The following is a 25,683-nucleotide window of genomic DNA, read 5'->3' on the forward strand; positions in this document are numbered from 1 at the left end:
TTGTACATTTGGGAAAAAAACTGCACTTTAGTGAAAAAACAAAGTTTTTCATTTACACATCCGACTTTAACGAAAAGTTGTCAAACACCTGTGGGGTGTTAAGGCTCACTGGACCCCTTGTTATGTGCCTTGAGGGGTGTAGTTTCCAAAATAGTATGCCATGAGCGTTTTTTTTACTATTCTGGCACAATAGGAGCTTCCTAAATGTGACATGCCCCCCAAAAACCATTTCAGCTAAATTCACTCTCAAAATTGCCATTGTCACTCCTTCCGTTCTGAGCCCTCTACTGCACTCACCGAACACTTCACATACACATGAGGTATTTCCTTACTCGAGAGAAATTGGGTGACAAATTTGGGGGGGCTTTTTCTCCTATTACCCTTTGTAAAAATTTTAAAACTGGGTCTACAAGAACATGCGAGTGTTAAAAAATGAAGATTTTGATTTTTCTCTTTCACTTTGCTGCTATTCCTGTGAAACACCTAAAGGATTACCACACTTAATGAATGTTATTTTGAATACTTTGAGGGGTGTAGTTTCTATAATGGGGTAATTTATGGGGCATTTCTAATATGAAGGCCCTTCAAATCAACTTCAAAACAGAACTGGTACCTGAAAAATTTTGAGTTTGAAAATTTTGTGAAAAATTGCTGCTATACTTTGAAGCCCTCTGATGTCTTCCAAAAGTAAAAACATGTCAACTTTATGATGGAAACAAAGTAGACATATTGTATATGTGAATCAATATATAATTTATTTGGAATATTCATTTTCCTTATAAGCAGAGAGCTTCAAAGATAAAAAAATTCAAAATTTTCAATTTTTTCAGCAAATTGTGGAATTTTTCACCAAGAAATTATGCAAGTATCGACAAAATTTTACCACTAACATAAAGTAGAATATGTCATGAAAAAACTGTCTCGGGATCAGAATGAAAGGTAAAAGCATCCCAGAGTTATTAATGCTTTAAGTGACAGTGGCCAGATGTGCAAAAAATGGCCGGGTCCTACAGTGAAAATTGGCTGGGTCCTTAATGGGTTAAGGTGAAAATGGGCTTGGTCCTTAATGGGTTAAAATAACTGTAATTTTTTTTTATTTACTTCACTTTTTAAGTACCCATAGGGGACTTTTACATACAATTACTATACTGCATTCACTATAAAGCATTATACAGTGAGATCTGCAATCCACTGATCCACCAGGCTGCTTCACTGACACCACGGTCGACAGCAGGTAAAAGGAACATTTGCCGCCATTTTAGCTCATCTGGCCAATCTATGCCTATGGTCCACATGACTGAAACACGTCAGATGCGGGGTTTCTGTTACCTCTAGTTGATAGATATATGGATGTTATACTACAATAATTAAGTTGAAGTTTTATCTGGAACCCCCTGGCTGGAATATTGGCTCTTTGCAACTGGTGTTCATTTGGCTTCACTTGAAGCTATCATGCTGGACGGTGCTTGTAGTTTAAGAGGCGTGAGCTGGCTGTGCTGCGCAATTGTATATTCATGGACTAACATATCCACTTATCCAATCAGTGGACGCAGTGATATTCTGCCTCAGCAGCTGATTGGATGACTGGTTGTGATTCGGGCAGTGCTGGTGTGAGAAAGGTATTTTTTTTTTTTTAACGTCCCCCTCCGTGCGGCTTTTACATAGGGATAAATTATCGGAGTACCCCTTTAAACAAAAAATGGGGGGCATACTACATTAATCGCCATTTAAGTTGTATCACCTAGTAACTATGTTTAGGACCTATGTGACAGAGGACTTAATAACATGGGCTCTGACATTTTTAAATAGCGTAAAGGTTCTGAATGTTTTGATTGGGTAACTCAGTTCTGCCATGGAAGTTATCATAGTGCGTGGTTCCCCCTAAGGGTATGTTCACACTACGGATTGTGAATGGAATCTCCGCTCGCAGAATTCCGCGAGCGGAGATTCCATTCTGGCGCCTGCCGCCGAAATACTTCGGCAGTAGGACCGCGTGGCACTGCGCCGTCACCATTGATGGCTATGCAGTGTTCGTGGACTTCCGCGCAAAGAATGAACATGTTCTTTCTTTGAGCGGAACAATTTCAGAAGCGGAATTGTCTGCCAGTGAAATTCCGCAATGTAAACGGGTCTCTCAGAAACCCATTCACATTGATGTTTATGTTCTCAGCGCGTAATTCCGTTCACGTAATTCTGCGGGAATTATTTAGTATATGTCAGCATCCTGTTAAAAGTGGGATGCCGACAGATAAGACAGACTAAATGGGGCAGGAACAAGGTATAAACCAACCCAACACAAGCTGTAACATTGTGGACATTATTTTCAGAATTACATAATAAGAAAAAAAAACTAACAAACACATCCTGTCAGTAAAGACTATGGTCTGCAGTGTATTTTCTTCCCATCAGAATACATGTCTCCCACACGGTTCTCCATAAATCGTCGAATGAACCTTTTCAGTCACCCAGTCCACGGGCTCAGACGTGGAGCCCGCGCGTCCGCCATTTTGTCTCAGTTGAGTCACAGTCGGCTGCCTTCCCTCACCTCCCGGCTCGCCGTGTGTCGCCACCTACTGCTCCTCGACTACACGTCGTCTGCTGACGTGAAATACCGCCCCAAGCCTGACGGGGGAAAGAAACGCGCTCACTTCTGAAGCTGTCGCCTATAACACGTACGTCATGTCGTGTGCCTCTCACCAAATGACAAAATGGTGGACGGCACCGCACGGCGAGCCAACGACGGGACCACTAGTGAACTAATGTGTGAGGAGGGAGGGGGTGCAGTGGTGATCACACTAGTGATAAGTGACGTGCGGATAGTGAATGCGCTTGAGGTGTGAGGTGAAGCGTGGCCGCTGGGGGTGGGGTAGGACGCCACTGCAGCCGCCATGCAGCGCACGTCCGTCCGTCACCTCCTCTCAGGTTACAGCGAGAGACGCGTCGGTTAGTACAGTGACGTGTTCACATTATAGTGCGATTTGTATACGAGACGTTATCGCTTAACCCCGTCAGGAAATCTCTGAATTTTGCCTCAGCGATAAAAGTCGTGCGGCACCGAAAGGGTTTACAAGGCTATATAGCGAGACGGAGCAGTCTCTCTCTCTCCATAAACATAGCGCAGCTTGCAGCATAGCTCCCGGCCACGCCCATCCCTGTATAAGCCCCTCCCTCGTCTATCTGGGCCAGCGCCAGGCTAATAAAACTGGTCAGATTCCCACATCTAACCCCTCCCCTCTCCACTAAACCTTCATAGACTTAACTGCAACGCATGGGCGGTGCTTCACCCCACCCCCCCTCATCAAGTTTTAGTGAGAGAACCGCCCATCGGCCTCGAGGGGAGGCGGGAAAACAAGCTGCGCTGATTGACATGTCCCTCTAGCAATCAGCCGCGTCCTCCCTTACCCTGCCACTAAACGGCTTCGGCCAATCGGAGTAGTTAAGGAGGCGGGACGTTGTGGGAGCTCTGTGGCTGCGCCTTCTCCACTTTGCTGCTTGTTGGCTCCGCCCCCTTATGCTCCGGGACTGGACGGGGAGAGTTGGGTTTCGGGGGGAACGATCGCTGTGAGGGGAAACTGCGGCTGGGGCCTGTGCTCGGTCTTCTTTCTCTCCCTCCATCATCTCCCGCTGCCGGTAAGTGAGCTCACGGTGCTGGGGAGGGAATGTGAAGCGTCTACGTGATATCGTGTCCTGTCGTATTTACCCCGCTGTTACCCTCACGTGTGGTGGCCCTCTCTTACGCCACCTGGCGGGGGGTAGATATTTAGTCGCCTCTCCGGTGTACGGCGGGTGGTTAGCGCTCTCCGGTGTTATGACTGACTTGCCTTCCGGGCGTTATTATGTTTCCCCCCTAGGAGGGGGCAATAGGGGGGGCGCCCGTCGGGTCACCTCGGGGTGTGCCGGGCCATGTATTGTTCGTCGCTCGGTAATGGCGGACGGGAGGCAGCGCGACCAGCGGAGCGGGCGTCACAGCGCCGGGGCAGAAGGATTCCCTCAGGGCAGCTCCCCCTCCGTGCCCCTCCGGGCTTCATACAAAGGTCGGGATGTGGGGACGGAGCGGGGCTGTAGTCGGTGTTACACCCCCCGGTATACGGTGTCTCCCCAGTGTGTGTGTACTGTGTGTCGGCCCGGGTGTATACATTGTATACGGTGAGGCCCGCAGTAGTGCAGCCTCTGTGCACTAGGCCCCAGATCACACTCGCTGCCTGTTGTATTGTGTGAGGGAAATCCTCGTCTGCTCAGTGAGTGCGGCGATTGGAACACGGGGGGAGGGGGCGCAGCGCGCTGACTGCACTACCACCTCCGGCCGCTAGGCGCTCCGTTTCTTTCTCTTTGGCCGAGTGTTGTGACAATGCAGCGCGAGGGGCAGAATGCACAACGTTGTGTGTTTATCTTGGCGCTATCTGCCCCACTCTACGGTGGATTCTATTATTTACAAGGCTGTGGGTGTGATTATAATAAGCATGTGAGTGTGACAGTGTAGACAGCTAATAAGGGCCTGCTGGTTTAACCCTATACCAGTGTTTCCCAATGAGGGTGCCTCCAGCTGTTGCAAAACTACAGCTCCCAGCATGCCCGGACAGCCTTCGGCTGTCCGGGCATGCTGGGAGTTGTAGTCTTGCAACAGCTGGAGGCACCCTCATTGGGAAACATTGCCTTATATATTAGTGTTTTCCAAGCATGGTGCCTCCAGCTGTTGTAAACCTATAAATCCCAACATCTGGGCATGCTGTGAGTTGTAGTTTTGCGTCAGCTGTATGCCCTCTGCTTGGGGAAACACTACTTTAGAGCCCAGGATATAAACACTGGTTATTTCAATTGTGTGTATTTTTATGTATGATGCTTCTAAGGCCCGTTTCACACTACATAATTACTCCGTTTTTGAAGTTCCGTCAGAAAATCGGCAGTTACGAAATCTTATGTGGCCGTTGGAAAATCCCAATATAGTCTATAGGATTTTTCTAATAGCTGTTTTAACCCGTTATTAATAACAGCCATTATTTTGTGACGGGAGAAATAGTTAATGAACTATTTCTCCTGTTACTATCTTCCGTCACAAAATGGCCATTATTAAAGGGTTTAAACGGCTATTAGAAAAAAAAAACATAGACTTTTCTAACGGCCGTATAGGATTTTGTAACTGCCGTTTTACTGCCGATTTTCTGACGGAACTTGGAAAACGGAGTAATTATGTAGTGTGAAAGGGGCCTAAGGCTTTGCAGTATGCCAGGCGTATATGTTTATGTGAGTGAAAAACAAGCTATGTTTTGTTGCCTTTAGAGCTGTAAGGCTGGGTTCATGTCATGTTTTCAATGTGTGTTTTCCATATATGTTGAACATATACCAACAAATGCAGATAAAAGGTGCAGCTTTAAGGCTATTACTATTTTGATGTTTAAGCTTTAAATGCATAAAAGTTTTTACATTTTTTTTTTCCTTTTTAAAAGTATTTTCATTGTCAATAAAGTTGGTTAATTCAAATCCTGTTACTGGGAATGCCTCAGAATAAAAAGAAAACAGAAACGTTTGGCTGCATTCACACTGCAATTGGAGCAATCCGCCTGCCGGATCCGGCTAAGGGGGGGGGGGGGGGGGGGGGGGAAACAGTTGGCTCACGTACCCCAGTTGGCCGGTGCCGAACTCCATTTACTTTAATGAGCCGACCGGAGTCAAACAGTGACTCTGGTCGGCTCATTTTTGCCCAGTATCCGGTTTTGTGACCAGACCTTAAAGGGTAGCTCCCACCATCATGATTTTTTTTCTGTCCCTGCCTATTGCCCTTCTATCCCTAACACCCTCCCTGCCTTTTTATTTTTATTTATTTTTTACTATTTTTAAAATGGCATTTTGTCTGCCTGGTAGTGTGCAGACTTCCAGGCAGACTTCCCCAGCAGGCACCATGTCACTGATGCCTGCTGGGGCCGGCACTTCCGCTCTTAGTTCTCCTAACAGGATGCTTCCAGCTGTTTCACCACTACAACTCCCAGCATGCCCTGACATCTATTGGCTGTCAGGGCATGCTGGGAGTTGTAGTGGTAAAACTGGAGGCACCCAGGACAGGAGTTTCATGGGGGAAGGAGTGAGCCAGGAGCCGATGCGGGAGGGACGGGTGCGGGGGAGCCTCTTCCTGCCGCTCGATAAGTAACACCCAAACACCGCGCCCCCCCCCCGTACCTTGCAGCAGCGCCCCCCATCCCCCCCGCACCTTGCAGCAGCCCCTGTACCTTGCAGCAGCACCCCCCGCACCTTGCTGGAGCAGCCAACCCCCCGCGCCACCCGCACCTTACAGCAGGGCCGTCGGCGAGTGTGGGAAGCCGATGCGCAGCCCTGGCTGTTACTGCGCCTGCGCAAAATTTCGACTGGTGCCCTGCCGGAATCAGTCGGAATTTTGCAGTGACGTCACTAAGCACTGCATTCGGCCACTAGGAGGGCGCCCCCTAGAGGCCGAATTTCAAATTGCTTTTAAAATGTTTTAAAAGCATTTATTTTTATAAAAGTATATTAGAGATATGTTGTAGTACTTAAAGGGTACCTCTCATCAAATAAACTTTTGATATATTTTAGATTAATGAATGTTGAATAACTTTCCAATAGCATGTTAATGAAAAATATGCTTCTTTCTATTGTATTTTTCCTGATCAGTCCTGTCGGCAAGCATTTCTGACTCATGCTGGAGTCCTAAACACTCAGAGCTGCCAGCCTGCTTTGTTCACAGCCAAACAGGCTGTGAACAAAGCAGGCTGGCAGCTCTGAGTGTTCTCCTTTGTGAACAAAGCAGACTGGCAGCTTGTAGTGTTTAGGACTCCAGCATGAGTCTGAAATGCTTGCTGCCAGGACTGGTAGGGAGACCCCTAGTGATCATTTCTTCAAAGTGGAAAATTAAATAGAAAGAAGCATATTTTTTTAATAACATGCAATTGTAAAGTTATACTGCATACATTAATCTATAATATATCAAAAGTTTTTTTGATGAGGTACCCTTTAAGTACTATAACATATTAAAAATAATTTTTCAGGACAGTGCCCATTTAAACTGTAGGTTACTGCGGTTTTAGGTCTGGTCACAAAACTGGATTCGGGCCGGAAATGAGCCAACCAGAGTTACTGTTTGACTCCAGTAGGCTCATTAAAGGAGATGTCCGGTGCAGACTTTTCCTATTCCATCCTGTCCAGGCTGCAAAAAACAAAACAAAAAAAACAAAAAACTTTCACCTACGTTCCCACGGAGCTCCGCAACAGCTGATCGGTCGGCCGGGCTGTCTACTACCTACTTCCCTTAGTCCGGTACGTCACATGGCGCTTCAGCCTATCACCGGCCGCAGTGATGTCCCGTATCGGCCGGTGATAGGCTGAAGCGTCTTGTGACGTACCGGACTAAGGGAATATCGGTATAAATTATCACCTATCGGCCTGAAAGGTCATAGATTATCGGTATCAGCCCTAAAAAATAGATATTGGTCGATCCCTAGCGTCAACTCCGCCCAGTAAACTACTAGATCCCCGATGGACCCCATTCAATTCAGTGGGATCGGTTGGGACCCAGTGGTGTCAGTTGTGTTCCGTCCTGTCTTGTTCAGAGTCTCTTCAGATTTTTATTTTTTTTAATTTTTGTGCTGAATGGCACAACGACAATGTGAACTTAGCTTTAGCAGATCCACATGGATACGCATTGTCGTCAATGTGACAGAGCATATCTGAGCAGCCCTAGTGTCAAAAGAACAGAGAGAAGGTGCCGATTCTATCATTACTGTTTTAGTTCCACTCCTATTTTTTGTAACAGTACTTATTAAAGTTCTAGGGGGAAGCTATATCAAAACCTGTGCGGAAGAATAGTTGAAGCCAATCAGATCGCTTCTTTCCATTTTGAAAAGGCCTCTGAAAAATAAGTGATCTGATTGGTTGCTATGGAAAACTGGTCCACTTTTCCTCTGCTCAGCTTTTGATGAATCTCCCCGTGTGTGAACTCAAGCTTACTGATCACTCCCTGTGTGACTTCTGTTCATGAAAAGTAATGGTGACTGGCTATTAGGATGTGTTTGGGTTGTGTATGTGCAATGGATGAATTGTAAATGATGATCTTGTATATGTAACAAGTTGATCGTGCTGGTTCGAGATCTGTAATGTATAGAATAAGTTCACACTGCCAATGGGCTTTGCTAAAGGGTGCTCTGTTGTGTCACCCATTGAAAGGATGGGAGAACAGAGAAAAAAATGTCCACGCCTTTCTTTCCCCCCCCCCCCCCCTCCGCTCTACTACTGCTAAATTTGTGACAATGGACAGACTCCATTTGAGTCAGTGGGATCCGATGGGACCTGGTGGTGTCAGTGTTGAATAGGGTCTATTCGGCTTGTTTGGTTCTAAACAGGATGGAGCCCACCGATGGTGTGAACAAGCCCTTGGTCAGGATCTGACTTTGTTCTGCAGAGATGTTCAGATTCTTTATTTTGGCTAAGGCTGCTTTCACACTATAAAAATTCATCCGTTACAAAAAGGGCTGTGGAGTCGGTAGATAAAGGTTCCGACTCTACAGTTTTTTGTACTTCCGACTCCTCCTCTGTATTAATATGCAAATGTATTTATAAACCCTTACAGTTGAATCTTAGAAGCTGTTCCACCAAGTTCTTCTAAGCTCTTCTAGCAGAGAGAGGTAGTTGGGCAGAAGCTGCTGCCTTCTCCTTTTTGTGTGCTGATCTGCTGCTGAAGATAGGGCAGTGGGAGGATCCAGAAAGGGGCATTTATTATAAAACATGATTTCCCTAGTAGAATCCCATAGTCATGTTTAAAGTTTAACCCCTTAAGGACTCAGCCCATTTTGGCCTTAAGGACTCAGGCAATTTAATTTTTACGTTTTCGTTTTTTCCTCCTCGCCTTCTAAAAATCATAACTCTTATATTTTCATCGCCAGACTAGTATGAGGGCTTGTTTTTTTGCATGACCAGTTGTCCTTTGTAAGGACATTACTCATTATATCATAAAATGTATGGCGCAACCAAAAAACACTATTTTTGTGGGGAAATTAAAAAGAAAAACACAATTTTGCTAATTTTGGAAGGTTTCGTTTTCACGCCGTACAATTTACGGTAAAAATGACGTGTGTTCTTTATTCTGAGGGTCAATACGATTAAAATGATACCCATTATAACATACTTTTATATTATTGTTGTGCTTAAAAAAAAAAAATCACTAACTTTTTAACCAAATTAGTACGTTTATAATCCCTTTATTTTGATGACCTATAACTTTTTTATTTTTCCGTATAAGCGGCGGTATGAGGGCTCATTTTTTGCCCCATTATCTGTACTTTTTTATACCACATTTGCATATAAAAAACTTAATACACTTTTTTATAATTTTATTTAAATAAAATGTATTAAAAAAGTAGCAACTTTGGACTTTTATTTATAAATTTTTTTACGTTCATGCCGTTCACCGTACGGGATCATTAACATTTTATTTTAATAGTTCGGACATATACGCATGCGGTGATACCAAATATGTCTATTAAATTTTTTACGCTTTTTGGGGGTAAAATAGTAAAAAACGGACGATTTTTCACTTTATTATTTTACATTTTTTTTTTTTTTTTTTTTTTTTTTTTACACTTCAATAGTCCCCATAGGGGACTATTTATACCAATACCATGATTGCTAATACTGATCTGTTCTATGTATAGGACATAGAACAGATCAGTGTTATCGGTCATCTTCTGCTCTGGTCTGCTCGATCTCAGACCAGAGCAGAAGACGCCTGGAGCCGGAAGGTGAGGGGGCCTCCGTGCGGCGTTCTGAATGATCGGTTCCCCGCAGCAGCGATGCGGGCGATCCGACCATTCATTGAAATCGCGTACTGCTGCAGATGTCGGGGATCTGTATTGATCCCGGCATCTGAGGGGTTAATGGCGGACGCCCGCGAGATCGCGGGCGTTGGCCCTTGCCGGCGGGTCCCTGGCTGCGATCAGCAGCCGGGATCAGCCGCGCATGACACGGGCATCGCTCCGATGCCCGCGGTTATGCACAGGACGTAAATGTACGTCCTGGTGCGTTAAGTACCACCGCACCAGGACGTACATTTACGTCCTTAAGGGGTACTCCACCCCTAGACATCTTATCCAAAGGATAGGGGATAAGATGTCAGAACGCCGGGGTCCCGCTGCTGGGGACCCCCGGGATCGCCGCTGCGGCACTCTGCTATCATTACTGCACAGAGCTAGTTCGCTCTGTGCGTAATGACGGGCGATACAGGGGATGGAGCAGCGTGATGTCATGGCTCCGCCCCTCGTGACATCACAGCCCGCCCCTTTAATGCAAGTCAATGGCAGGGGGCATGACGACCACCACGCCCCCTCCCATAGACTTGTATTGAGGGGTCGGGCTGTGATGTCACGAAGGGTGGAGCCATGACCTAACGATGCTCCGGCCCCTGTATTGCCCGCCATTACGCGCAGAGCGTTCTTGCTCTGTGCATTAATGAGTGCGGTGCCGCAGCGGCGATTCCGGGGGTCCCCAGCAGCGGGACCCCGGTGATCTGACATCTTATCCCCTATCCTTTGGATAGGCGATAAGATGTCTAAGGGCGGAGTACCCCTTTAAGCTAACAATCTGAGTTTACAAGTTTTTATAGCCTTAGCTGAATGGCAGCAGTTTTTCAAATGGTTCACGGCTTCAGTCTTGAATTATTGACCCTCCATTCCGTTCACTTATACAAGTGTCTCTAGTCCTGCAAAAAACATTTACTTAAAGGGGTACTCCGCCCCTAGACATCTTTGGATAGGGGATAAGATGTTAGATCACCGCGGTCCCGCTGCTGGGGAGCCCTGGGATCCCCCGCTGCGGCACCACACTATCATTACAGCACAGAGAGAGTGCGCTCTGTGCGTAATGACGGGCGATACAGGGGACGGAGCAGCGTGACGTCATGGCTCCGCCCCTCGTGACATCACGGCCCGTCCCCTTAATGCAAGTCTATGGGAGGGGGCCACACCCCCTCCCATAGACTTGTATTGAAAGGGGCGGGCATGACGTAACGATGCTCCGGCCCCTGTATTGCCCGTCATTACGTGCAGAGCGAACTCGCTCTGTGCTGTAATGATGGCGCAGTGCCGCAGCGGGGTTCCCCAGCAGCGGGACCGTGGCGATCTGACATCTTATCCCCTATCCTTTGTATAGGGGATAAGATGTCTAGGGGCGGAGTACCCCTTTATTCCCTTATCAGTGAGAGACTAGGTTATCCATGGGTTCCCTGTAACAGCAGAACACAACACTATGGAAAGTAGAAGTATTGCCGCTCCTAATTGTGCGTGCCATATCCATATAGTGAGCACATGAAAAGCATGCTTCTTCACGGTCACTTAACGTGTTCCTTCTGCGGTTACGTGAGGCACTGCATGCATTGGTCTTTATTAGTCATTAATTATAACTTTTTGTGAATTGGGACATTTAAACTTGCTTTTTTTTTTTATTCCAATCTAAATTTAGTAGGAGTCGGTGCATTTGCCGACTCAGACTCCAGGTACCCAAAATTTAGTCCGACTCCTCGACTCTGACTCCACAGCCCTGGTTACAAACGTCCGTTAGAAAAGCCTTGTTAAACAATCCCATTTAAGTCTATGGTATTTTTTATTATCCGTTAGGAACCGTTATAGTCCGTCATGAACGTTTTTTTAACACCTTCCCTAATAAAAGTAAGAATCACCCCCCATTTCCCATAAGAGACCTGTAAATAAACATATGTGATATCGCGTGTGCGGAAATGTCCAAGCTATATAAATATAATGTTAATTGAACCGCACGGTCAATGGCGTATGCGCAAAAAATTCCAATATCCAAAATAGCGTATTTTTGGTTTCTTTTTATATAATGAAAAAAATGAATAAAAAGCGATCAAAAAGTCAGATCAATAAAAAAAATATGTGGATGTAAAGTGCTCTGCGGGTGCACTACAATGCGAAGAAGCGCCATTGGGATTTTGGAGAGAGAACGTATTTTTCTAAGGCTGCATTCACATTACGTTTAGTCATTACGGCTGCCGGGTCCAGCCGGACCGTTGCCAAAACTCATTCACTTTAATGAGCTGACCGGAGCCAGATACTGACTCCGGTCGGCTCATTTTTGCCCCGTATCCAGTTTTGTGACTGGACCTAAAACAGTGGTAACTATGGTTTTAGGTCTTGTCACAAAACCAGATGCGGGGCATGTTCCGGTGCAGGCATGTGAGGAGCGCTGAGCCAGAGCTCCCGCAACCCGGACCTCATACCCGCGCCGTACAGAGTACAAGAAGGGTCCCTTGCCTGCCCACCCAGCTGCCTGAGACTCCGAAGCACACGGGAGGAGCAGCGATCCGGACTCGAGCTGAGCCCGCACGGCCTGCAGGATGGGGCCGGCATCTTGAAGTTCCTGCCCGCCCACCTGCACCAACCAGGTATATACCAGTGCAGATGCAGGTGACTGCACACGGCTCCTCATTAGGGATCGACCGATATAGTTTTTTTTAGGGCCGATACTCTGTGGAGGTTAGGGCCGATAGCCGATAACTTATACCGATATTCCGGTAAAAGTTAACTGCTATTTATCCCCCCCCCCCCCCCCCCCCCGGGCAACACCGCTGCAGATCATTGATTTAAATCGGGCGCTTTAAATCAATGAACTGCAGCGGCTTTTGCTGGGGGCAGAGACTGCTGCTGCCGCCCGCTTCTCTCCCCTGCCTGTCCTGGGGTCCTGACTGCTATCACTGCGACCTGCGACCGCCCCCATCACCGCACCGGCCAGAGACGGCCACCGCCGCTGCCCCATTTCCTCCCCCATACTCTGTTTTATAATTACCTGTTCCCGGGGTCCACGCTTCTTCTGGCTCCTGTGGCGTCCTCCTGAGCGTTACTGTGCGCACTGACGGTGACGTCGCGTTGACGTCACACGTCATTGCGCAGCGCACATCGTAACACCGGACGCACAAGAGCCAGAAGTAGCCCCAGACCCTGGAACAGGTAATTATAAAACCGGGGATAGGGGAGGCAATGGGGAAGCGGCGGTCTCTGGCCGGGGCAGTGCGGTGGTGGAGGGTGCGGCACGGGGCATTATCGGAATATCTGTCGATTCCTACTCATCTCCCCCCCCCCCCAAATGATTTCTATGTGTGAAGGGGGACATACTACACAGACTGGGGATAAGGGGGAGGGACATCACAGACTGGGGATGATTTCTAGTCGTGGGCACTTTGAGGGGAAAAAAAAGTTGGTGTGCATTACTGTTTGGGCACTGGGGCTCAAAAAGGTTCGCCATCACTGGGTAAAAGCATTACTGTTATGTAAACCTACGACATATCCAGACATGTCAAACTTTTAGATTGCACCATGTCTGTCTTAAAGGGGTTCTCCAGTGCTTAGACATCTTATCCCCTATCCAAAGGATAGGGGATAAGATGCCTGATCGCGGGAGTCCCGCCGCTGGGGACCCCCGTGATCTTGCACGAGGCACCCCGTTTGTAATCAGTCCCCGGAGAGTGTTTGTTTGCTCCGGGTCTGATTACCGGCGACCACAGGGCCGGCGGTGTGTGACGTCACGCCTCCGCCCCCGTGTGATGTCACGCTCCGCCCCTCAATGCAAGCCTATGGGAGGGGGCGTGTCAGCTATCACGCCCCCCTCCCGTATGCTTGCTTTGAGGGGCGGAGCGTGACGTCACACGCCGGCCCTGTGGTCGCCGGTAATCGGACCCGTAGCGAATACGCTTCGGGGACTGATTACAAACGGGGTGCCGCGTGTAAGATCACGGGGGTCCCCAGCGGCGGGACTCCCGCGATCAGGCATCTTATTCCCTATCCTTCGGATAGGGGATAAGATATCTAAGCACCGGAGAACCCCTTTAAGACCCGCCATGATCATGACTTCTATGAAGCATGTGGCAGCCCAATCTGATTAATTGACTGACAATATTGGAGCCAATCATTCGGCCGCTGGCCTGAAGCGTGCTGTAGTGAATTTCACCTGTCTGAGACTCATACGTTCAATGGCCCAGATTAATCAAACTGTGTGAGAAAAAGTGGTGATTTCCTTTCCCCATAGGAACCAATCACAGCTCAGGTTTTTACTTTACCACAGCTGTTAGCTGAACTGTGATTGGTTGCTGTGGAAAAATCTCTTAACTTTTTAGCTCACACAGTTTAAATCATGGGTTACTGCAGCTCAGCTCTCCTCTCATTCACTTAACCCAGCATGGGATAAATAAAATCATATTCATGATGTACAGAGATGTGTTTTTTATTTATTTAATTTTTTTTTATTTACTCATACTTAGAGCCAGCCCCCCCCCCCTTTTTTTTTTTTTTTTTTAAACTACAGTAGTTTTAGCTTCAAAACATCTTGCAGCCAGGTCCACTGAGCAGATTTTCTGCTAAGACCAGGGCTATGTTTGTAATGTAACATTTTCTTTGCTTGGATTCTTTTGCTGTTTTTCCAAAGCATCAATAATGCTCCCCTAATTTGCCATCTAAAGTAGTGTACTATATATATAATCTCCTAGCATAGTACCATCCTGTTCAGTTCAGTGCACTTTAAAGGGGTACTCCGGACCTAAGACATCTTATCCCCTATCCAAAGGATAAGATGTCTGACCGCGGGGGTCCCGCCACTGGGGACCCCCATAATCTTGCTTTCAGAACCCACCTCAGGGTGCTGCACGCTACGCTGCCAGCTCAGAATCTGCCGTGTGACAACCACTGGGCCGGAGTGTCATGATGTCACCCCTGTGTGATGTCACTCCCTGTCCCCACTATGCAAGTCTATGGGGGGGGGCGTGATGGCCATCACTCCCCCTCCCATAGACTTGCATAGCGGGGACGGGGCATGACGGATAAGATGTTCTAGGGCCAGAGTAACCCTTCAATCAGAGTAGGTGCTGTCCTGTGAGAAGTAAGGGAAAGGAAATCCAGGTGGAAATCCAAGCTCTGTTATTTCCCCCCAGAATCAGAGTGAATGAGAGTTAACCCCTTAAGGACTCAGGGTTTTTCCGTTTTTGCACTTTCGTCTTTTCCTCCTTACCTTTTAAAAATCATAACCCTCTCAATTTTCCACCTAAAAATCCATATTATGGCTTATTTTTTGCGTCACCAATTCTACTTTCCAGTGACATTAGTCATTTTACCCAAAATTCACGGCGAAACGGGAAAAAAAATCATTGTGCGACAAAATCGAAGAAAAAACACCATTTTGTAACTTTTGGGGGCTTCCGTTTCTACACAGTGCATATTTCTGTAAAAATGACACCTTATCATTATTCTGTAGGTCCATACGGTTAAAATGATACCCTACTTATATAGGTTGGATATTGTCGTACTTCTGGAAAAAATCATAACTACATGCAGGAAAATTTATACGTTTTAAAATGTCATCTTCTGACCCCTATAACTTTTTTATGTATAGGGCGGTATGAGGGCTTATTTTTTGCGCTGGATCTGAAGTTTTTAACGGTATGATTTTTGTTTTGATCGGACTTTTTGATCACTTTTTATTCATTTTTTAATGGTATAAAAAGTGACCAAAATATGCTTTTTTGTACTTTGGAATTTTTTGCCATTGACCGTGCGGTTTAATTAATGATATATTTTTATAGTTCGGACATTTACGCACGCGGCGATACCACATATGTTTATTTTTTATTTTATTTACACTGTCTTATTTTTTTTTATGGGAAAAGGGGGTGATTCAAACTTTTATTAGGGAAGGGGTTAAATGACCTTTAACACTTTTTTTTTTTTTTGCAGTGTTATAGGTCCCATAGGGATCTATAACACTGCACACACTGATCTCCTATGCTGATCACTGGCGTGTATTAACACGCCTGCGATCAGTGTTATCGGCGCTTGACTGCTCCTGCTTGGATCTCAGGTCATTCGTCGATCGGACACCGAGGAGGCAGGTAAGGGCCCTCCCCGTGTCCTGTAAGCTGTTCGGGACGCTGCGATTTCACTGCGGCGGTCCTGAACAGCCCGACTGACTAGCCGGATTACTTTCTCTTTCGCTTTAGAAGCGGCGGTCAGCTTTGACCGCCGCTTCTAAAGGGATAATACCACACATTGCCGCGATCGGCGATGTGTGGTATTAGCCGCGGGTCCCGGCCGTTGATGAGCGCCGGGACCGACGCCATGTGATGCGGTGTCGCAGCGCGACCCCGCTTCATATCGCGGGAGCTGGCGCAGAACGTAAATATACGTCCTGCGTCGTTAAGGGCTTAAAGGGGTACTCCGGTGGAAAAACGTTTTTTTTTTTTTTTTTTTTAAGTCAACTAGTGCCAGAAAGTTAAACAGATTTGTAAATTACTTCTATTAAAAAATCTTAATCCTTCCTGTATTTATTAGCTGCTGAATACTACAGAGAAAATTCTTTTCTTTTTGGAATCTCTCTGATGACATCACGAACACACTGCTCTCTGCTGACGTTATTATAATGATAATAATAATTCTTTATTTATTGTTGTTCTTAGTGGGATTTGAACCCAAGGCCCCAGCAGTGGGATTTAAAACTCAAGGCCCACTAAGCCACCATTCTGCTCTTAGCATACATCTGCTATGCACGGTTGTTAAAATGGACAGATGTGAGCTGAGAGCACTGGTCGTGATGTCATCAGTGTTCCAAAAAGAAAGTAATTTCCTCTGTAGCATTCAGCAGCTAATAAGTACTGGAAGGATTAAGATTTTTTAATAGGAGTAATTTACAAATATGTTTAACTTTCTGCCACCAGTTGATTTAAAAAAGAAAAAAAAAATTGTTTTTCCACCGGAGTACCCCTTTAACTGTGCATAGTGTAGGATGCTCTCTGGGGGTTCAAGCACTGCAGTAAGAACACTAAAATGACCTTGTCAGTACTCTGGTTCATTTTTTACTAAACCAGTCAGTTTTTTAATGCTTTTGAAAATACAGATACATGTGGTGGTAGGTTCACATCTATACTACAAATGTAAGTACCAAAACAAGACCAATTTGGCTCAAGGGTAGGGTCACACGTAAGGTATTCTGCAGTGTTTTTGTTTGTGGTATAAGTTTTGCATTTTTTGCATGCGTTTTTAAATGTTACTTTTTTTTTGTATGATGTTAAACTTTGTAAAAACGGTAAAAGGAGAGAAAATATGCCACACAATGTTACTAATAAACTTCTATGGGGCAAAAATAACCTACCATCGCATACAATATTTTTGTGGTACAGATAAGTATTGCATTCAGAACTTTTCTATCCTACCAAAAAATTGTACACAAATGTACAGGGGACAAAAACTGGTCCAAACTGATATACTTTTGGCAACTTTTACATAACAGAAGTTGATGGGTATGCCACAGGGTACATTTAAGTACTATTTAAACCTATCTATCAGCGTACTGCTGTGTTATAAATGTGGGGGGGAAAAAAAAAAACAGTAATAACCCAGCCTTCCAGTAATGGGGTATTTTACAGGCGCCAGTAAATAGTTTTCATCAGATATGGCTGTGTTCACAACTGCATTAGGCTCCATTGCAGATTCCAGTAAAAGTGGCAACCAACGCAAGGTTTCTTCAACACTCGAAATCCAGACACGCACAGGAGCGGTTGCTTATTAGTACATAATGTATAATACAATAAGCACTTTAAATAGGGTCCTGAGAACTATTTATGAATTTAATTGATCATTTATACTTTGCTGCCAGTGTAATAATACAGATGAGTTCATTTAGACCAAGCCTTTTTAGGTGTGGGTGGTTTTTGTAACCTGGTGACAATGTGATTTTGCAGTCAGTAAGTCAATAGTTCCTGCTGACAGGTGGTTCTATAATTCCCCCCCCCCCCCCTTCGGGGGACACGCCGGTATTGGCCGACATCCGCGATCGCGAAGATGTCCACCATTAACTCCTCAGATGCCGTGATCAGTACAGATCACAGCATCTGCGGCAATGCGCATGTTAAAATAGATGATTGGATCGCTTGCAGCGCTGCCGCGGTGATCCGATCTTCTGTCCGCCTCACCTGACTCCGTCTGTCTCCTGCTCTGGTCTGAGATCGAGCAGACCAGAGCAAGGGAAAGCCGATAATACTGATCAGTGCTGTGTCCTATGCATAGCACTGAACAGTATTAGCAATCAAATGATTGCTATAGATAGTCCCCTATGGTGACATAAAAAAAGTGTGTAAAAAATAAATATATATAAATATATATATATATATATATATATATATATATATTACATAAAGAAATTTTGAAGTTTAAAAATTAAAAGTAAAAAATGTGAAAAATCCCCCCCCCCCCAATAAAAATTGTCAGTTTTTCCCTTTTTACCCCAAAAAGCGTAAATTTTTTTTTATCAACCTATTTGGTATTGCCGCATGCGTAAATGTCAGAGCTATCAAAATATAATGTTAATGATCCCATATGGTGAACGGCGTAAACGTAAAAAAAAAAAATTTGCTGCTTTTGTCACATTTTATTCCCAAAAATTTTGTATAAAAATGATCTAAAAATTTTATATATGCAAATGTGGTATCAATAAAAAGTACAGATGACGGCGCAAAAAATGAGCCCTCATACCGCCCTATATACGGGAAAAATGAAAGTTAGGTGGTGATCAAAATAGGGCGTTTTTAGATTACTGACTTTGTACAAAGTTTTAAAAATGTTTTTAAGTGGTATAAAAATATAAAAGTATGTAGTTATGGGTATCATTTTAATCGTATTGACCCACAGAATATAGGACACATGTTATTTCTACCGTACAGTGTGAAAGCGAAACCCTCCAAAATCTGCAAAATTGTGGTTTTCATTTAAATTTCTTCCCTAAAAAAATATTTTTTGGGGTTCGCCGTACATTTTATGGTAAAATGAGAGGATTCATTACAAAGTACAATTGGTCACGCAAAAAACAAGCCCTTATATGGTTCTGTAGATGGAAATATAAGAGTTATGGATTTTAGAAGGCGAGGAGGAAAAAACTAAGACACAAAAATAATATTGGCCTGGTCCTTAAGGTTAAAATTGTCTTGGTCCTTACCCCTTCCCGCAGAATGTCATATATAAACGCCGGGTTGTGCAGTGCGTTCGCGCATCCCGACGCTTATAAATGACACAGTTAACATGGCGATTCGCAGCATCGCACGAGTTAACAAGCAGAAGTCCTGCTGTTTCCAGCAGGAGATAACTTCTGCTTCACCCCCCCCAGGACCATCCATTGATGGTCCTGGTCAGTGATCACTGTGATTGGTCCCTGTGGGCCAATCACAGTGACCTGGGGTGAAAGTTCAGATCCCCCCGCGCCGCTTGCCCCTGGAAGTTGGGCAGAACGGAGAAAGATGGCTGCGGGGGCTCACGGGAACCGGCGGCCTTACCTGGAGCAGTGGCGGGACCGGACACGTGGAGGAGCAGCGGCAGGACCGGCAGGTAAGTACATGGTCCTCAGAGGCAGCAGTGAAGATCTTTGCTGCTTCTAGGATCTGAAAATGACAACTCCCAGCATGCCCAGACAGCCTTTGGCTGTCTGGGCATGCTGGGAGTTGTAGTTTTGCAACTTCTGGAGGGCCCCAGTTTGGAGACAATTGTATAATGGTCTCCTATCTGTGCATTTCCAGCTGTTACAAAACTACAACTCCCAGCATGCACTGACTGTCCAGGCATGCTGGGAGTTTTAGTTCAGAAACATCTGGCCCTTCAGATGTTGCCGAACTACAACTCCCAGCATGCCTGGACAGTCAGTGCATGCTGGGAGTTGTAGTTTTGTAACAGCTGGAGACACACTGGTTGGGAAACATTGTCTGTTTCTAACTCAGTGTTTCTTAACCTGTGTGCCTCCAGCTGTTGCAAAACTATAACTCCCAGCATGCACTAACAGACCATGCATGCTGGGAGTTGTGGTTTTGCAACAGCTGGTGCACCCCCCCTGTGAATGTACAGGGTACATTCACATGGGCGAGGGTTTTATAGTGGGTTTCTCGCTGCAAGTTTGAGATGCAGCAAATTTTGCGCTGGGAAACTCGCTGTAATCCCTGCCCGTGTGACTGTACCCTAAACACTATACTACCACAAATAAAATGTTAAAAACACTACATATACACATACCCCTACACAGTACCCCCCCCCCCCCCAAATAAGAACGTCCGGTATGCCACTGTTTGCAAAGCAGAGCCTCCAGCTGTTGCAAAACAGCAACTGCCAGTATTGCCGGACAGCCATTGACTGTCAAGGCATGCTGGCAGTTTTGCAACAGCTGGAGGCACCCTGTTTGGGAATCGCTGGCGTAGAATACCCCTATATCCACCCCTATGCAAGTCCCTAATTTAGGCCTCAAATGCGCATTGCGCTCTCACTTTGAAGCCCTGTCGTCTTTCAAGTCAACAGTTTAGGGCCACATATGGGGTATCGCCGTAATCGGGAGAAATTGCGTTACAAGGTTTGGGTGGCTATTTCTCCTTTAACCCTTCATGAAAAGGAATGTTGGTGTCTACACCAGAATGTTAGTGTAAAGAATTTAATTTTTTACACTAACCTGCTGGTGTTGCCCCCATACTTTACGTTTTCTCAAAGGTAAAAGGGGGAAAAAAGCCCCCCAAAATTTGGAACACAATTTCTCCTGAGTACAGGGATACCCCATATGTGGGCACAAAGTGCTCTGGGGGTGCACAACAAGGCCCAGAAGGGAGAGTGCGCCATGTACATTTGAGGTGATTTGCACAGGGGTGGCTGATTGTTACAGCGGTTTTGACAACGCAAAAAAACAAAAAACCCACATGTGACCCTATTTCGGAAACTACACCCCTCAAGGAATGTAATGAGGGGTGCAGTGAGCATTTACCCCCCTCAGGTGTCTGACAGATCTTTGGAACAGTAGTCCATGAAAATGAAAACTTTCGTACAGCCCACTGTTCCAGAGACCTGTCAGACACCAATGGGGGTAAATGCTCACTGTACCCCTTGTTACGTTCCTCAAGGGGTCTAGTTTCCAAAATAGTATGCCATGTTTTTTTTGTTTTGTTTTTTTTTATTATTTTTTTTGCTGTTCTGGCACCATAAGGGCTTCCTAAGTGCGACATGCCCCCCCCCCCCGAGCAAAATGTGCTCTCAAAAAGCCAAATATGACTCCTTCTCTTCGGAGCATTGTAGTTTGCCCGTAGTGCACTTCAGGTCAACTTATGTGGTACCTCCATACTCAGAAGAGATGGGGTTACAAATTTTGGGGGGTATTTTCTGCTATTAACCCTTGCAAAAATGTGAAATTTGGGGGGGGAAACACACATTTTAGTGAAACATTTTTTCTTTTTTTTACATATGCAAAGTTGTGAAACACCTGTGGGGTATTAATGCTCACTTAATTCCTTGTTACGTTCCTCAAGGGGTCTAGTTTTCAAAATGGTATGCCATATGTGTGTTTTTTTTTGTTTTGTTTTTTTGCTGTTCTGGCACCATAGGGGCTTCCTAAATGCAACATGCCCCCCCAAAAACGTACTCTCCAAATTCCTCTTGTCACTCCTTCACTTCTGAGGCCTCTACTGCGCCCGCCGAACAATTTACATAGACATGTGAGGTATGTGCTTACTCGAGAGAAATTGAGCTACAAATATAAGTATACATTTTCTCCTTTTTACCCCTTGTAAAAATTAAAAAATTGGGTCTACAAGAACATGCGAGTGTAAAAAATGAAGATTGTGACTTTTCTCCTTCTGCTATTCCTGTGAAACACCTAAAGGGTTAAAACGCTGACTGAATGTCATTTTGAATACTTTGCGGTGTGAAGTCTTTATAATGGGGTCATTTGTGGGGTATTTCTAATATGAAGACCCTTCAAATCCACTTCAAAATTGAACTGGTCCCTGAAAAATACAGAGTTTTTGAAAAATTTGTGGAAAATTGGAAAATTGCTGCTGAACTTTGAAGCCCTCTGGTGTCTTCCAAAAGTAAAAACATGTCAACTTTATGATGCAAACATAAAGCAGACATGTTGGAAATGTGAATTAAAAAAAAAAAAATTTTTTTTGTAATATCCATTTTCCTTACAAGCAGAGAGCTTCAAAGTTAGAAAAATGCAAAATTTTCAAATTTTGCATCAAATTTGGGATTTTTCACCAAGAAAGGATGCAAGTTACCACAAAAGTTTACCACTATGTTAAAGTAGAATATGTCACGAAAAAACTATCTCGGAATCAGAATGATAACTTAAATCATTCCAGAGTTATTAATGTTTAAAGTGACAGTGGTCAGATGTGCAAAAACGCTCTGGTCCTTAAGGCCAAAATGGGCTTGGTCCTTAAGGGGTTAAATGGGTTATGCAGGGAAAAATGTTATATTTATCAACTGGCTCCAGAAAGTTAAACCGATTTTATAAATTACTTCTATTAAAAAAATCTTCATCCTTTCAGTACTTATGAGCTTCTGAAGTTAAGGTTGTTCTTTTCTGTCTAAGTGCTCTCTGATGACACGTGTCTCGGGAACCGCCCAGTTTAGAAGCAAATCCCCATAGCAAACCTCTTCTAAACTGGGCGGTTTCCGATACACGTGTCATCAGAGAGCACTTAGACAGAAAAGAACAACCTTAACTTCAGAATCTCATAAGTACTGAAAGGATTAAGATTTTTTAATAGAAGTCATTTACAAATCTGTTAAACTTTCTGGAGCCGGTTGATATATAAAAGTTTTTTTCCTGGATAACCCCTTTAAGGTGAAAATGGGCTTGGTCCTTAAGGGGTTAAAGGGGTTGTCATAACAAATATTGCCATTCTGTACGCTGTTAAAAATGAATAGTTTTGACCTGCTTACATACTAGGGTGCCACCTGGTATTCATGGTTGTGGCAGTACGAAATGCAATATACTGAGTGCTGATGAACACACTTAATTGGTCATGTTCCCCTGAGCCGTGTCTCTGCATAGCCTTCAGTATTTTATCTTGCCCCTTCTCATAGTGACCACAGCAGTGCCACCTACCTCTTCTTGATCACTTATTACTGAAGTACTGAGCCCTTCACTGACTAAAAGCTACTTGGGTTGCCTTATGATTGGTTGCCACAGCTTCCTGTATCTTTGCTTATGGGTACCCGCAGAAATGACACAAAATGCTGCCATTATCCAACATGTAGTTGTGCTGCTACCTGGCAGGAGAGCAATGCGACTACTTCTGCCAGAACAGATGGAGCCTGATGCATTCATGTGACAATGGATGGAAGCACCCAGCTGCTGAATGCACATTGGGCTCAGAGGGAGACTCAGTTGCCAGGGCTTACTTCTCTTGTTGCTATGGAGACAGTAGTTTGTTTAGCCCAGTCTTAAACTGCATATGTTTCTGTAGAATGGTACATGATGTCCAATGTGCATACTGCTGCATTGTATGTGAAGATTGTATTAGGGCTGGGCGGTATTCCGGTTCATACTGAAATTTTTGTGCTGCACGATATGCATTTTAACCCATACCGCAATACGGGTTTGGCCCCTCCCCCTCAGTAATGAATTGTCAGCCCAGCGCCGCTCTCTCCCCACATCAGGGAACTAATTATATGTGACCCGCAAGCGCTCTTCTGCCCCCCCCCCCCCCAAATCAATTAGCCCAGCGCTGCGCTGTCCCCATCAGGGTACTATTTATATATGTCACCCGCAAGCGCTACCCTCTTTGTCGTCCTGTTTGTTGCCGGTGCTGACCGTTGTATACAGTGGGACCACCATAAGTTAAAAAAATTCCGCCATACACATATTTGGCTAGACCGCCCAGCCCTAGATTGTATTGTTTTTCTGTTTTAGATGCAAAGTCTCTCTAGGGGGCAGCTTCACAGGACAAAATTAAAGGAGAACTCCAGATATGGTTTTTTTCTTTTTATCCATTATGCTCAGGCTGCTTGAATAAAAATAAACTTTTTAAAATGTACCTGTCACTAGATAAACTGTTGTCAACTAGCTCAGGCTATGTTCCGTAACTACTCTTTACTCCCCTCATGCCCTTAAAAAAAAATTACAGAGCTAAAAAAAGCTTGATCATACCTTTTTCTGCTCGCATAGTGCAATTTCCCAGCAGGAGAAAGTGGGCGTGACATTACTGAAGCCTGCTTGGGGACCACTTCCGACCTCACATTGTTGCAGCACTGAATGAAAAGACCTCAAGCTCTGTCCATGTTCCAGTCTGTGCAGATTTTAGGGTGCGTTCACACGCTAGCAGCTAGGAGCGAGTTAACGCTGCGGGATACATACTGCGAGTTACGCTACCATTGATTTAAATGGATCTGTGGAGAGTCCGCAATTCTGACACTATTGCGGACTGTCTGAGGACCCATTCAAATCAATTGTAGCGTAACTCGCAGCAGGTTTCCCGCAGCGTGAAACCCGCTGCTAGTAATAGCGTGTGAATGCACCCTCAGTGAGTCTGTCCTGCAGCTTTCTATGAGAATCGGTGGAGCTTTCACTTTGTGCAGCTGACAGTCAAGCTCCGTGCAGAGAAGCACTTCCTGAGTTTGGACTCCTGCCAGGCCGGGAGGATACCGAAAACGCTGTATTAATTGTGGCAGGGAACAGAACAGAGCCTCCTAGTGGCTGTTTTTTTAAATATTACATTTTAAGCATATTTTGACAATTTTAAAAGCAAGTGAATGGGAAAGTGTATGCAAATTACACAAGGAACACTATATTAAAAGTTTTATTTGGTGGCAGGTACTGTTTAACATTTCAACACTCTCCTTACGCCACCAATATTGCTGTCCCATGCTGGGAGAAAGCTTGGCCCATTATCAGACACTGCCGCTCAGCCTATTACCGGACGAGGAGCTACAGTGGGACATGTTTGACACCAAAAGATAAGACTAATAAAGAGAAAAAATAAACTCCAGTTCTCCATAAACCTATATAACAATTCTGGAACAAAACCGGACTATCCAGTGGATATCAACAGGAACAAAGGTAAACTTCCGGCTCCCAGCAGGTAAAATCCAAGTCTCAATTCAGACATCGTTAAAATCCAAGTGTTACAAAGGCAAAATATAAAAATAAAAAACACAAACTGAGCGCACCAACGCGTTTCGACTTGCTAACAAATCTTAGTCATGGCCATGGATTTTAGCGATGTCTGAATAAAGCCTTGGATTTTACCTGCTGGGAGCCGGAAGTTCACCTTTGTTCCTGTTTGCCTCGCCTGGGGACTCTGTCTCAGTGTTTGTTTGCGAGCTTCCACGGGGGAGGTTGTGCTGGTATCCTTGTGAAGTCGCAGTTATCGGTGAGCTGGTCTTATTTTTCTTTTTGTTCATTGTGTATCCAGTGGAAAGCCACACAAGCCTGATGTAAAAATACAAACTCCATATTTGCAGGTAAACAGTGCTCTCCTTTGTCTGGATAAGCATTTTTCCAGCCAGTATATTTATTATTATTATTATTATTATTATTATTATTATTTATTATTATTATCATTTTAACTTAGGGTAGGGTTACATATCTGTATTTTGCTGTATATATTTCTGTGCATTAGCTGCTGCGTATTTTCTTATCCATTCAAATCAATAGGTAGCAAAATCAACTGCAGAGAATAATCAGCAAAATATGGCACATTTGACTTTACCCTTAGGGCAGGGTCACACAGGGCCAGATGCAGCGTATTTCACCCTACGAATGTGCCAATGGCAGTCACAGAGGCTTGTTTTTTGCGGGACCGATTGTACTTGGTAATGAGACCTTTTATATTTCTGTAACATATTCTCCAAAACAAAAACAAAAAAACAT

At 44.8% G+C, this 25,683-nt stretch overlaps 1 protein-coding gene across 3 annotated transcripts in view; it reads left to right on the plus strand.

The window, feature by feature from the left end:
* Positions 1-2,044: 2,044 nt before the first annotated feature.
* ZMYM2 (zinc finger MYM-type containing 2) overlaps positions 2,045-25,683 on the plus strand; it is a 122,453-nt gene continuing 98,814 nt past the window's right edge. Inside the window, exon 1 of one of the 3 annotated variants that reach the window (XM_056561712.1) lies at positions 2,045-2,672. The gene's annotated coding sequence lies outside the window, so the exon portion shown is untranslated. Of the gene's footprint in view, positions 2,673-2,704; positions 3,631-3,666; positions 4,463-25,683 lie in introns of those variants that run through there. The other 2 variants (XM_056561711.1, XM_056561713.1) reach the window with 2 other exon arrangements.

This window comes from Hyla sarda, chromosome 2 (assembly GCF_029499605.1).
Source record: "Hyla sarda isolate aHylSar1 chromosome 2, aHylSar1.hap1, whole genome shotgun sequence".
Taxonomy (NCBI): Eukaryota; Metazoa; Chordata; class Amphibia; order Anura; family Hylidae; genus Hyla; species Hyla sarda.